We start from the raw sequence: 15,743 nt of genomic DNA on the forward strand, positions 1-15,743 counted from the left end.
GGAAGACAGTAATGAGTAGCGTACCACAGGTAATGGTGCTAGGACCTTTGGTTGCTGGTAATGTACCTAACTGACGGATGAGAATGTCGGGCAGATGATGCAGGTGACACAAAAAATGATGAAGTCAGAGAAGGGGACTGGGAAGTTGTTTAAAGAATCAGCAGGACATAGATCAACTGGAAAATTGGGTGAAGTGGCAGCTGATTGAATTTAATCCAGTCAACTGCAATGTAATGCACATTTAAATTGTGTTCAGACAAATAGAGTAAATACAAGGACCTGAGGAGCTTTGATGTACAGAGAGAGCTTGGGATACAAGACCTTCACTCCCTAAAAGTAGTGTCATAGGTAGTGACAAAGGCACTTTGTATGTTTGCAGTTGTACAAAACATTGTTTACACTGTACTTATTGTAGATATTGGGTACTAATTTTATAATGAGTATTGTGTACTAATCTGGTTACCACACAGTAGGAAAGATGTAGTAGTAATAGACAGAATGCAGGACAGATTCACCAAGATATTGTCTGGAATGGACAGTGGTAGTTATAAAGAGAGATTGAATAGACTTCTTTTATGCTCTCTGGAATATAGGAGGCTAAGGATCGACCTTCCAGAAGTTTCTAAAATTATGAGGGGCATAGATAAGATAGATAGTCAAATCTTTTATGCCAGGGCAGTGGAGTCTAGAACCTGCGGGCAGAGCTTTAAGATGATAGCAGGAAACAAAAATTAAAGGATACCTGAGGGGCAAGTTTGTCACATAGAGGGTGGTGAATATTTGGGACAAGCTGAATTGCTGGAGGCAGATAATATTACAGCATTTAAAATGTATTTGGACAATATTTGGAATACAGAATGTGTTGTCCTTGGAGAGAGTCCAGAGAAGGTTCACAGGGATGATTCCAGGAACGAAGTGGTTAACATATGAGGACTGTTTGGCAGCTTTGTGGCTGTATTCACTGGAATTTAGAAGAATGCGTGGGGACCTCATTGAAGCCTATTGAATGTTGAAAGGTCTAGATAAGGTGGATGTGCAGAGGATGTTTCCTCTGGTGGGGTTATCCAGAATTAAAGAATATCCAACCTCAAAATTGAGGGGCAACATTTTAGGACAGAGGTAAGAAGGAAATATTTTGGCCAAAGAGTAGTGAATCTGTGGAATGCTCTGCCACAGGCTCTGGAGGATGCTATGCCTGCGGGTATAGTTAAGTTGGAAGTTGATCATTTCCCCATTGGTCAGAGCATCAAAGGATATGGCGAGAAGGCAGGTGTATGCAGTTGACTGGGATCTAAGATCAGCCAGGATGGAATGGTAGAGCAGATTTGATGGACTGCATGGTCTAATTCTGTTCCTATGACTGATGTTCTTAAAGAGGTATAGTCCTAATGCAGGCAAATGGGATTAGTGAATATGAGCATCACTCTGGCACTGTTAAGATGGGTCCTAGGGGCTATTTCTGTGCTCAATGATTCTATGAGCGACTTCAGTTATGAAAGACTGGAAAAACTGAAATTCTTCTTCATGGAACATGTCAGGTTGAAAGACTACACAAGAATCAAATAGAGATATTCAAAATTATGAATGCTACAAATAGAGTAGATACAGAGAAACTATTCCCTTTGGTGAAAAGTTCAAGCACCAGAAACCATAAAATGAACATGAATAGCAAAAATTCAAAATTCAGAGTAAATTTTCTTACTTAAGTACATATACAGTATGTCACTATATACAACCCTGCGATTCATTTTCCTGAAGGCATACTCAGCAAACCTAGAAAATATTAACTATAACAGGATCAGTGAAAGATCAACTAGAGTGCAGAAGACAACAAAATGCAGATGAAAGTGTAAATAAATAGCAATAAATATCAAAAGCATGAAATAACAAGATAAAAGAGCCCTTAAAGTGAGATAATTGGTTGTGAGATCATTTCAATGGATGGGCAAGTGAGTGTAGTTAATCCCATTGTCCAAGAGCCTGATGATCGTGGGTTAGTAACTGTTCTTGAAGCTGATGGTGTGAGTTCTGAGGATCTTGTACCTTCTACCTGATGGCAGCAGTGAGAAAAGAACATGGCTTGGGTGGTGAGCATCTTTGATAATGAATGCCGCTTTCCTACAACAGCATTTCATGTAGATGTGCTCAATGATTAGGAGGGCTTTACCCGTGATGCACTGGGCCGAATCCACTACCTTTTGTAGGATTTTCTACTCAAAGGCATTGGTGTTCCCATACCAGGCCTTGATGCAACCAGTCAATACACTCTCCACTACACATCTATGGAAGTTTGTCAAAGCTTAAATGGCATGTTGAATCTCTGCAGACGTCCTAAGGAAAGAGGCACTGTGGTGCTTTTTTCTCAATTGCTCTCAGTTGCTGGGTCCAAGACAGGTCCTCTGAAATAGTAACACCCAGGAAATTAAAGTGGCTAACCCTCTCCACCTCTGATTCTCTGATGACGACTGGCTCATGGACTTCTAGTTTCCCTCTTCTGAAGTCTACTGTCAGTTCTCTGGTCTTGCTGGCATTGAGTGGGAGGTTGTTGTTATGACAGCAGACTAGATGCATTGCTCCTGCATAGAGTGAGCAGAGAGTGGAAAAATGGGTTGAATTTTACAAGAATGTGGGTTAACGCACTAGTTTTATGTCTTAAGCTGCAAGTATAACCACATTTAGTCCGTGAACCAGTCGGGTTGGTCGGTACCATCTGAGGGGAATAATGCTCATAGTGATTTCTGGCAAGTTATACATCCCTAAAGTTAGAAAATATGTGATAGCATTACACCAGTGGTAGCTTTATTACTTCAAATAAGTACTGTAATCACTTTTTGTATATGTTCCATATTAACATCAGTACAGCAGAAACTGTTACCACACCCCCCAAAAGGTAAAAAAAAACTCATTTGGAGAGATTCCTGGAGCTTTTTCAATGTCATGATTTTTTTCCATATTGTTGTATCAAATCAAAACAATCTTAAGCTTTTGTCATAGCACATAGAATTACAGTACAATAATTCAAATGTGGGGTTCCATTTGGTTGTAAAATGAATATATTTAATCAAAGACTGCTTTCCATACTTTCATAACCTATTAATAATCATAATAATTTTCCAAGTCTTCCACATCTTCCACACCTTCATCTGAACTTTCCACACTCTGAGGTGGATGCCTGGTTCTCACAGTCTGCCAGACTACACACGTCTGTACATCTGAGGCCATTTGCAACACACATACACCTTGGGAGTGAACATTATTTTGAACAGATCCAGGACGGCATCGGGTGCTGGCTGGCCTTCCATCCAGTGCACCACCAATTATTCAGCTTCCTCTTCTCTCTCCACCTTCCATCCTCTGCCAACAGGGCTTGGCACTTGTGGGTCCTTCTCCAAGTATCTTTTCCATATAGCAGCCTGGTAGTTGGCTCGCTGAGCTTGTTTTGTTAAGCAGTCCTTGCATGGTGGGAGTTGATGACTTTCGATTTCATCTTTTTTGGCACAGAAAAGGGGATACCTGAGCTTGTTGACTTTGGTGGTCGATGCTTTTTGGGGCATACAGGAGACATGTAAATGCTTCCAGTTTGTCCATCAGTTTTGGGGAGAGGTCCCATTCCTGACCAAGCTCTAAGAATGTGTCCTGAGTTTCCCTGTTGCTGGTCAGAAGTTTTAGGGCACTTGTCTTCCCTCTGCCTGCAAAAGCGCTTACAGTGTCACATCCTGTATATGCGTGCAACCCAATGAGAGCCCTACAAACCTCTATGCCAACAGTGGCAGCAACCTTCCTGATGTCTACAAGCCTTGTACGGGTTCTAGTGCCACACTTCTGGAACAATGGGGCTTCAATCTTGTCACAAATGCTAAAGACATGATAAAGACATCTGTGTCTTCTGAGCAAATCACTACAGATTGGTATCCTTCTCTTGTGGCATGGGCAGCATGGAGAAGTAGGCAGCCATCTGTTTCTTCTTGTTGACACTGAAGAACTGACACCTCCTCACTGTCTTGAGATGTGATTCTGTAACACTTGTCATTCACAGCTGCTTACAGAATTTTCTCCACTAGCTTTGCTCTGTACTCCGCCTTCATTCATGGACTATGAAGCTAATGAGACCATTTTTGTTACTGACTTTGGTCAGGAAGCTCCTCCACTGCTTCACCATCTGTGTGCCTGTGATAACTTGTAACTCATGACCAGTCTCTTCATCCCATAGAGATCTTTCACTATTCTTGATAGAGTTCTCCTTGTATGTGTCGAACACAACATCTATTCTGCTACTCTGACTGCCTTCCCTTAGAGCCATACCCAGAACTGTTGTGGCAACATCTCTGAAAGTAACTTGATCACCTTTCACTCTTTGGACCAAGTTCATTCCATCAACCACGTAGCATGTAGCAGAGTTTCCTGGGAGTTGCTGTTCTACTGCTACATTTTTCTGCAAGGTTGTGGCTAAAGTAGCTTTATTTGTCTTTCTCAGCAAACCTTCTGGTTTGGACAGGGCTCAGGGCAATAGTCCAAGGGGATGAGAAAGGATATCCTCCATACATAGACCGCACCTTTGTGCCATCACTATGATGCGTCCAAACAAAGACCTGTGTGCTTTCAAGAAGATTGCCCTCCCATTTGATTTCACCTGTCTTCTTACATGTATCACTGAATGTTTTCAGCTTGTTGGTTTTCATTGGGTCATGGAATTTCTTTGCTGGTGGGTCTTCCTCCAATCTCCCATCCTTGAAGGTTGCATAGTATTGCTCATCAATCTCATATGCCTTCATCAGGTCGGAGGCAATGTCCTTGGGTACTGCCTTTGCTGTAGAGATGCTGATGAGGTCCTGCTTCTCTGCAAATGGGTTGACCCATTCATGAATGAGGCTAACCACTGCTGAAGCTGCTTCCTCATCTTTCTGGATTCTTGGCCGCTGTAGCTCCGCATGACAAAGCTCTGATTTGTTGCCTTGCACCATCCCCCTTAACTGTCCCAGGAATGCACTGTGGTGCTCAGCTGTTATGTAGTAACGCTTGATAGCTCCAGCATTCAGGCTGAACCGTGATGTACCTCCAAGAGTCTGTGTGTTCACTGTGGCTTCAATAGCCTGGTCCACAGGGATCTGCCCAAAGGGGTTGTTACTTGACAGCTGCGCTGAGAATTGGCCTGTCTTGAAGGCCTCATACACAGAAGGATTCTTCTCTGGGAGGTTCATCATCTGAGCAAAGTAAGGGGACAGGTACCTGGTATAATTCATCTTATCATAGGCGAAGCACCATGGGATCATGGTTCTTATAGCATGGAGGTGCAACTCCCATCCCCCTCACAGAAAGCTACCACTGCTGCAATACTATCACATATTTTCTAGTACTAGGGGTGTATACTTTGCCAAAAATCACTATAAGAATTATTCCCCCCACATGATACCAGTGGCCCAAATTTGGGGTCCTGGCTCATGGACTAGACCGTAAGACAAAGGAACAGAAGTCAGCGATTCAGTCTATCGAGTCTGCTCTGCCATTTGATCATGAGCTGATCCATTCTCCCACTTAGTCCCACTCCCCCGCCTTCTCACCATAACCCTTGATGGCCTGGCTACTCAGATACCTATCAATCTCTGCTTTAAATACGCCCAATGACTTGGCCTCCACTGCCGCCCGTGGCAACAAATTCCATAGATTCACCATCCTCTGGCTAAAAAAATTTCCTTGCATCTCTGTTCTGAATGGGCTTCCTTCAATCTTTAAGTCATGCCCTCTCATACTAGACTCCCCCATCATGGGAAACAACTTTGCTACATCCACTCTGTCCATGCCTTTCAACATTCGAAATGTTTCTATGAGGTCCCCCCTCATTCTTCTAAACTCCAAGGAATATAGTCCAAGAGTGGACAAACGTTCCTCATATGTTAACCCTCTCGTTCCTAGAATCATTCTGGTGAATCTTCTCTGTACCCTCTCCAACGTCAACACGTCCTTTCTTAAATAAGGAGACCAAAACTGCCCTCAGTACTCCAAGTGGAGTCTCACCAGCGCCTTATAGAGCCTCAACATCACATCCCTGCTCCTATACTCTATTCCTCTAAAAATGAATGCCAACATTGCATTCGCCTTCTTCACTACCGACTCAACCTGGAGGTTAACCTTAAGGGTATCCTGCACGAGGACTTCCAAGTCCTGTTGCATCTCAGAGTTTTGAATTCTCTCCCCATTTAAATAATAGTCTGCCCATTTATTTCTTCTGCCAAAGTGCATAACCATACACTTTCCAACATTGTATTTCATTTGCCACTTCTTTGCCCATTCTTCCAATCTATCCAAGTCTCTCTGCACGACTCTCTGTTTCCTCAGCACTACCGGCCCCTCCACCTATCTTCGTATCATCAGCAAACTTAGCTACAAAGCCATCTGTTCCATAATCCAAATCGTTGATGTACAATGTAAAAAGAAGCGGCCCCAACACTGATCCCTGTGGAACACCACTGGTAACCGGCAGCCAACCAGAATAGGATCCCTTTATTCCCACTCTCTGATTCCAGCCAATCAGCCAATGCTCTATGCACATATGTAACTTTCCCGTAATTCCATGGGCTCTTATCTTGTTAAGTAGCCTCATGTGTGGCACCTTGTCAAACACCTTCTGAAAATCCAAATATACAACATCCACTGCATCTCCCTTGTCTAGCCTACCTGTAATTTCCTCAAAAAATTGTAATAGGTTTGTCAGACAGGATTTTCCTTTAAGGAAACCATGCTGCGTTCTGCCTATCTTGTCATATGCCTCCAGGTACTCCGTAACCTCATCCTTGACAATCGACTCTAACAACTTCCCAACCACCGATGTCAAGCTAACAGGTCTATAATTTCCTTTTTGCTTCCTTGCCCCCTTCTTAAATAGCGGAGTGACGTTTGCAATCTTCCAGTCCTCCGGAACCATGCCAGAATCTATTGACTTTTGAAAGATCATCGCTAATGCCTCCGCAATCTCCACAGCTACTTCCTTCAGAACACGAGGGCGCATTCCATCTGGTCTGGGAGATTTTTTCTACCTTTAAACTATTCCGCTTCCTGAGTACTTTCTCTGTCATACTTGTGACTGCGCACACTTCTCTTCCTTGCCACCTTGAGTGTCCGGTATACTGCTGATGTCTTCCTCAGTGAAGACTAATGCAAAATACTCGTTCAGTTCCTCCGCCATCTCCTTATCTCCCATTACAATTTCTCCAGCATCATTTTCTATCGGTCCTATATCTACTCTCACCTGTCCTTTTACTCTTTATATACTTGAAAAAGCTTTTAGTATCCTCTTTGATATTATTTGCTAGCTTCCTTTTATAGTTCATCTTTTCCCTCTTAATGACCTTCTTAGTTTCCTTTTGTAAGCTTTTAAAAACTTCCCAATCCTCTGTCTTCCCACTAATTTTTGCTTCCTTGTATGCCTTCTCCTTTGCTTTAACTTTGGCTTTGACTTCTCTTGTCAGCCACGGTTGCATCCATTCGAATTTTCCATTTGAAAATTTCTTCTTTTTTGGAATATATCTGTCTTGCACCTTCCTCACTTCTTGCATAAACTCCAGCCACTGCTGCTCTGCCGTCCTACCCGCTAGTGTCCCTTTCCAGTCAACATTGGCCAGTTGCTCTCTAATTATTTCAGCTGTGGAGATTAAAGAAAAAAGAATATCTAAGTCTAAAGGAAAATCTCAGATACTTAACATGGAGTTTCCTGGAAGCTGATGTTTGAGCTGAGCTTTCCAGTCACATTTTTTTTTATATTCTATGCAAACATTGCAGTTCTTTTAACTCCTTGTTCTTCCCACTCCCTAAATTAAATCTGATCTCTGCCCACTTAGCCAATTCATAATTGCCCTCATCCTCCAATTACTCTCAGTTAAAATTGTTTCTAACTTCACAATTAATGCCGGTACGCTTCCTAAAAGAATCCCCTGCTCCCACCCACCTCACTTCCACCAATTAAGTGGGGTCCATGTTGGTTCTACCCCTCCCCACTTCATGTAACCAAAGAGTCTTTCCTTCTTTCCTTGGTTTCCAGCCACTCTGCCTCTTTATCTTATCAGATCACTTCCTCCTCCTGCTTTTTAAAAGCATAATTCATGGCTTTTTTTTCTAATCTCCTCTGAAACAACCTAGCCAAACCTTCTGCTACCAGATCTCCCTTTTCCCTGTTTGCTTCATTACTGTGCAGTTACCTCTGTCCTTACCTTTCCTTGTCTTGACTTTCTAAATCATTGAAGGCCCTGTCCTCCACTGTTTTGTCAGTCCTTTCAATGTCTTCCTCACTGATTCTTGATCTTAACAGAAGAGATACTGGCTGCTGCATGCCATTGTCAGAATTTCCTTTTCTCCAGAGAGCAGCTAAGATTCCATTAGCAGCAGAACTCCTTTAGGGGCAGAAGTGATGGAAGGAGGGGCTTCTCCTTATGTTGTTAGAACCTCCTGACCAGACCCTCTAAGTGCCAATGTCAGCATCAGTCACTGGTTCTTGCACTTATATTACATTAGTGAGAATGTGATGCATCTTTGTACAGTGCCAACATCTTCATCATTTTCTGCATTCACAAAGATCCTAAAGACAGGCTGAGACCTGAAGAATTTCCTTTAAGTTAGATTTCCTTACGAAGAAAGAATAAAACATGTGTGATGAATCCCCTCAGGTCATAGCCTAATGTAGTTGTGCTGTATGATGTATATTGTATGTGCATCTCTGGTGACAAGGTCAGTTCAGTCCAACACTTCACCTGCAGCTAGTGTAATACAAACATTCCACCCAATGGACGCGACCCTTTGACTCTTGAACTCAAGCAGAAGAGTGAGATTATCAAATAAACTGCCTGAGCAACTCAAATCCCTTGATGCAAACTGCCTCAATGCCAAATAGCTCTGCAGTTTTTCTTCAGCTCAAATCACTGTTCAACATTGCAAGCAGAAAGAGGCTTAATAGGTGTCTGGAAGGGAGAAACAGAGAAATTCTTGCATGATAGTGAGAGACATGCACAGATAATAGGGAATGACATAGCTTAGGATATGCTACAACTTCTGAGTTTGTAGTTGAATACCATGGAGTATTAAGTGGGTAACATATTATTTGGAGCGAGGTTCCCATTAACTAGCACCTGTCTCAAGTTGTTTTCACTAACATATCTTGGCGTGCTTGAAGACCTATCTAACAATGATGCAAAAGTACAGATGTACCAAAATACTTTCCTCTGTTATATAGCCCATAAGGCACAAGAATCAACATTCGAACAGAAATCACTAATTTGTCCAAATAAAGATCAAATTGGCAGGGTTCCAAAAGCCACGAGCCTTGGGTTAGACACTCCAGGTATGAGATAGCTGACATTTAGATTAGGCATGAGAGAATATGAGAAGCCCCATCAATTTGCTTCCTTCCATCAAGCACATAAACCCCAGCTTATTGGACAACTATCTATCTCTTTCAATCTTAAAAGCGTTAAGTAATTCTTCATCCCCTAAAAGGTAATCAACAAAAATTGTACAGTTCCAAAACCTCAACATCGATTACATATTACATAATTCCTTTATCCCAAGTCTCTACAGATAGACAAATTTTCAGGTCCAACACTATTCTCATAAATTGGTTTATTCTTTTCATGTACAGAGCTACAGTGTCAAATATTGTTTGACATGTCATCCATTCAGATAATTTCAACACATTAGTACATTGAGGTAGTACAAAGCAAAAGCAATAACAGAATACATAATATACTCATGTAATTGTTACAGAGGAAGTACATTGCAGGCAGGCAATAAGGTGAAGCCATGACCAGGTAGACTGTGATCCATCATATCAGATCATATAAGAGATCCATTATAAAAGCAGAATAAAGCTGCTCTTGAGCAAGGTGGATCATGCTTTCTGGCTTTTGTATTTTATCCCTGATGGAGAAGACCCTAAGACCATAAGATTTAGGAGCAGAATTAAGCCATTTGGCACATCGAGTCTGCTCCACCATTTCATCACAGCTGATTTATTTTCCCTCTTAGCCCTAATTCCCTGCCTTCTCCCTTGTTTTCATGCCCTGACTAATCAACAAGTTATCAACCTCTGACTTAAATATAGCAAATGACTTGGACTCCACAGCTACCCGTGGCAACGGATTCCATATATATATATACCACTCCCAGGCTAAAGAAATTCCTCCTCATCACCATTCTAAAAGGACATCCCTCTATTCTGAGGCTGTGTCCTCTGGTCTTAGACTCTCCCATCCACTCTATCAAGGCCTTTCAACATTCGATAGATTTCAATGAGGTAACACCCCCCCCCATTCTTCTGAATAGTGAGTAGAGGCCTAAACCCCATCAAATGTTCCTCATATGACAAGCATTTTAATTATGGAATCATTTTTGTGAACTTCCTTTGAAACCTTTCCAGTTTCAGCACATCGTTTCCTAGATAAAGGGCCCAAACCTGCTCACAATACTCCAAGTGAGGTCTCACCAGTGCTTTATAAAATTTCAACATTACACCTTTGCTTTTATATTCTAGTCCTCTCAAAATGAATGCTAATATTGCATTTGCCTTCCTCACCACAGACTCAAACTGCAAATTAATCTTTTGGGAATCCTGCATGAGGATTCTTCTAATCTGTCTAAGTCCTCCTATAGTCTCTCTACTTCCACAAAACTACCTGCACCCGACTTATCTTCATATCATCTCCAAAGTGGACAACAGAGCCATCAATTCCGTCATCCAAATCATTGACATATAACATAAAAAGAAGTGATCCCAACACAGACCCCCGTGGAACACCACTAGTCCTTGGCAGCCAACCAGAAAATGCTCCATCTATTCCCACTCTTTGCCCCGTGCCAGTCAGTAAATGTTCTATCCATTCTAGTATCTTTTCTGTAATACCATAGGTTCTTGTTAAGCAGCCTCCCATGTGACACTTTGTCAAAGGCCTTCTGAAAGTCCAAGTACACATCATCCACCAAATCTCCTTTGTTGATGCTGCTTGTATTTTCTTCAAAGAATTCCAGCTGATTTGTCAGGCAAGATTTTTGCTTGAGGAAACCGTGCTGACTATGGCCTGTTTTATCATGTGCCTCCAAGTTCCTTGAGGCCTCATTCTCTTACAATCAATTCCAATATCTTCCCAACCACTGAGGTCAGACTAACTGGCCTATAATTTCCTTTCTTCAGTCTCTCTTCCTTCTTGAAGAGTGGAGTGACATTTGCAATTTTCCAGTCCTCCAGAACCATGCCGGAATTAATTGATTCTTGAAAGATCATTATTAATGCCTCCACAAGCTCTTCAGCCACCTTTTTCACAACCCTAGGGAGTATACATCTGGTCCAAGTGATTTATCTACCTTCAGTCCTTTCTTTTTTTCCAAGAACCTTCTACATAGTAATGGGAACTTCATACAGTTCTGTCCCCTGACGCTCTCGAACTTCCAGCATTCCACAGGTGTCTTCCACAGTGAAGGCTGATGCAAAATACTTATTCTGTTTATCTGCCTTGTCCCCCATTACTACCTCTCTAGCATCATTTTTCAGAAGTCCAATATCTACTCTTGTCTCTCTTTTATACTTTATATATCTGAAGAAAATTTTGATATCCTCTATAGGGTAGCTTACCTTTGCATTCCATTTTTTCCTTTTTTATGACTTTCTAAGTTGTTTTTTGTTGTTTTCTTTTAAAGCTTGCCAATCCTCTAACTTTCCACTAATTTTTGCTGTATTATATGCCCACTCTTCAGTTTTTATATTAGCTTTGACTTCTCTTGTCACCCACAATTGTATCATCCTGCCTTTAGAATAGTTGTTCTTCTTTGGAATATATATATATATATATATATATATATATATATATATATATATATATATCCTGTGCCTCCTCAATTGCTCCCAGAAATTTCAGCCATTGCTGTTCTGCCGCCATCTCTGCTAGTGTTCCCTTCCAATCAATTTTGCTCAGCTCTTCTTTTATGCCTCTGTAAGTCCCTTTACTCCACTGTAATACTGATACATCAAAGTTTCGCTTCTCCTTCTAAAATTGCAGGATGAATTCTATTGCTCATTCTACAACTGCTTTGTCCATTCATCTCTCCCCACTGATCTCCTTTCTGGCACTTATCCTTACAAGTACAACAAGTGCTACACATATCCCTACATTTCCTCCCTCGCTGCTATTCAGGGAGCGACACAGTCTTTCCAGGCGAGGCAACACTTCACCTGTGAGTCTGTTGGGGTCATGTACTGTGTCCGGTGCTCCCGGTGTGGCCTCCTGTATATTGGTGAGACCTGATGTAGATTGGGAGACCACTTTGTTGAGCACCTATGTTCTGTCCACCAGAAAAAGCAGGATCTCCCAGTGGCCACCCATTTTAATTCCACTTCCCATTCCCATTCCGCTATGCCTATCCATGGCCTCCTCCACTGTCGTGAAGAAGCCACACTTAGGTTGGAGGAACAATAGCTTATATTCCGTCTAGGTAGTCTCCAACCTGATGGCATGACCATCGACTTCTCAAACTTCCAGTAATGCCCCCACTCCCTCATCATTCCCTTTTCCCCCTCTCACGTTATCTCCTTGCTGCCCTTTTCCTCCCTCTGGTGCTCCTCCCCCATTTTCTTTCTTCCATGCCCTGTCCTCTTCTATCAGACTCCCCCTTCTCTTTCACCAGTCAACTTCCCAGCTCTTTACTGCATCCCTTCCCCCTTCAAGTTTCAATCTACCACCTTGTGTTTCTCTCTCCCCTCTCCCCACCTTTTAAATCTAGTCGTCATCTTTTTTCCTCCAGTCCTGCCAAAGGTCTCGGCCAAAATTGTTGACTGTACTCTTTTCCATAGATGCTGCCTGGCCTGCTGAGTTCCTCCAGCATTCTGTGTGTGTTGCTTGGATTTCCAGCATCTGCAAATTTTCTCTTGTTTGTGATTCTATCATATTAAGAGTTCTTTTACCTTAAGCTCGCTAATCAGTTTTGTTTCATTGCACACCACCCAATCCAGAATAGCTGATCCCCTAACGGGCTCAGCCACAAGCTGCTCTAAAAAGCCATCTTGTAGGCATTTTAGAAACCCCTTCTTAGGACCCAGCACCAGCTTGATTTTCCCAGTCTACCTGCATATTGAAATCCCCATGACTATCATAGCATTGCCGTTTTCACATGCACTTTCTATCTCCTGTTGTTATTTGTAGACCACATCTTTACTACTGTTTGGGGTTCTGTATGTAAATGCAATCAGGGTCTTATTACTCTTACAGTTTCTTAGCTCTACCCACAATGATTCTATACCTTCTGATCCTGAATAGGAGAAGAGAGAATAGTCAAAGTGGGAGAGGGCCTTAGACAACTTTGGCTACTTTCCTGAGACAATGAGAAGTATAGATGGGTGAGACTGATCATTAAATCATAAAGCAGTCACACTGCAAATGACTTAAGCCAAGATATTTGGATAGCTATCCAATACTTTAATGAGATGTATCACTCTGCGTTCTGAGTTCTCCATGGTCTGGGAATGCAAAAGTTAAGGATTCCATGTAAATTCAACTCGTACGTGTTGTATAGTCTCATGGATTATCCATTTTATGCATTCTGAGTGCCTGGCCACCAGGCACTAATTCCCACTGGGCACCAGGATTCTGGTGGTGTTTTCTAAGAATGCTGTTTAAAATTGAAGGAAGTATTAAGTAGAATCTAGCTATCAAGTTATTGTGTGAGAAGCAGGTTTAAACACAAAAAATGGAAGAACTTCATTTTAAGAATGTTATACTTAAGGAATATTCTGTTGGATACAGAAGTATCCGATTTATGAAAGGAGTTGGATATCACTTACTGGAACTAAAATACCAATGAAATGGGCCTCATTGCACTGTAGGTCCATTATGGTCTTTAATCCTAAAGCCTGTATGGGTGATAAAGTTTTTTGTTTATCTGATTTAGGTATTTCTTTAGATGTACCTGTACTGGCAACTCTTGTGGCAGTATGAAAATCTTCCTGTTGGGTCTGACTATACTATGTTATCTCTGAATATGTAAACATGTCCTTCTAGGTGGAATAGTTATATTCAACCAAGAAAATACTTGATAGAACAAAGTCAATATAAGCCATTAAGTATTTCTCATTTTAAGCCACATAAGCATATAGAGAAACAGTTATCAATCAATTCACTTCTCAGAATCAATAAAACCTGTGTTTGCAGAATAATGCAACATATGAATACATGTTGCTTTCTCATGTTTGGATGGGTTGACTTAAACACTGCATCTAAGCCAGACAATAGTCTGTCCTCACAGCTTTTTGCTTGACTGCCTCGGTTTTTTTCAGCGCTGAACTAAGAAGAAACAGAGGCCCCTGCAACAGTGAGTATAGGTTGTCAACACAGGCATTATCTTTTTACATTTCATGGAACAAGAAAATCAATCATTATGTACGATTTAGTTAAGCTTTCTTTTTTGCCCTTTAACCATAGACAAAGGGTTCGTTCATCGTGCAACGATGAGAACCACACAAGTCATCTGCAGTTTGTAGAACCGGACTGGTCTCTGTGCACACAGATGGCTGGAAAGGCCAAAACAGACCCAAAAGATTCTTTGACAGTATGGGCAAAAGATGGCAGCCATGATGGGTTGGGGGAAGTGGGTGTTGGCTGGCTCAGACTTTCCCGGCTTGCCTAAGTCTCTCTGCTGCAATTGTCCTTTGTCTCATGTGTCACTGCACGTTTATGGGAGGAGGAGTGACACAACCCAATCCCAGCTGATATGTTGCCATGTATCTAAGTTGATGCCAAAGGCGTTTAGTTAAGTTTTCAGGGATTCTTTATAGAATTTCTTTTGACTTCCATGGGAATGCTTTCCTCTCTGTAGTTCGCCATAAAGCAGTCTCTTAGGCAGCCAATGGTCTGGCATACGAGCTACGTGTGACTGCATCAGGATGGTGTAGATACTGGTCAGACCCACCTTGGCAGGTACCTCAGTGTCAGGGATTCTGTATTGTCATGTGTGGGAGTGATTCAGTTTCTTAGCATGCCCTTGCTACACTGTCCATGTTTCACAGGTCTAATGCGGAGTGATTAGTATTATGGCCCTATACACCTTCAGCTTCATTTGTGAACTTGTGCCTCTTCTGGTGTTGGTATAAAGTCGACCAAAGGCTACACTTGCTTTGACGATCCTGGCATTTACTTCATCATCAATGACGCTATTCTGGGACAGTACATTACCAAGATACATGAACCTGTTCACTGGATTGAGTCTTTGACCATTGATTGTGATGTTTGGCTCAACATATGATTTCCCTGGAGCTGATTGAAGCTTTACTTTAGTCATCTTGGTGTTGATGGTAAGACCAAAGATGGTACATGCATCAGAAAACTAATGAAAAACACCAGACTGAATAGTGATGGTGGCAAGACGTAGTCCTACTTGACTCTGTTTGAGACAGGGAGGGGGTCAGATGTCTTACCATTGACCTGAACATGCATGCCATGCCATCATGGAATTACTGCACCATAGTGATGAACTGTGAGCATGTGGCCAAGTGGTTAAGGCATTGGACTAGCTACCTGAAGGTCGTGAATTCGAGCCCCAGCCGAGGGAACGTGTTGTGTCCTTGAGCAAGGCACTTAATCACACATTGCTCTGCGACGACACTGGTGCCAAGCTGTATGGGTCCTAATGCCCTTCCCTTGGACAACATTGGTGTCGTGGAGAGGGGAGACTTGCAGCATGGGCAGCTGCTGGTCTTCCATACAACCTTGCCCAGGCCT

This window comes from Mobula birostris, chromosome 1, assembly GCF_030028105.1.
Source record: "Mobula birostris isolate sMobBir1 chromosome 1, sMobBir1.hap1, whole genome shotgun sequence".
NCBI lineage: Eukaryota > Metazoa > Chordata > Chondrichthyes > Myliobatiformes > Myliobatidae > Mobula > Mobula birostris.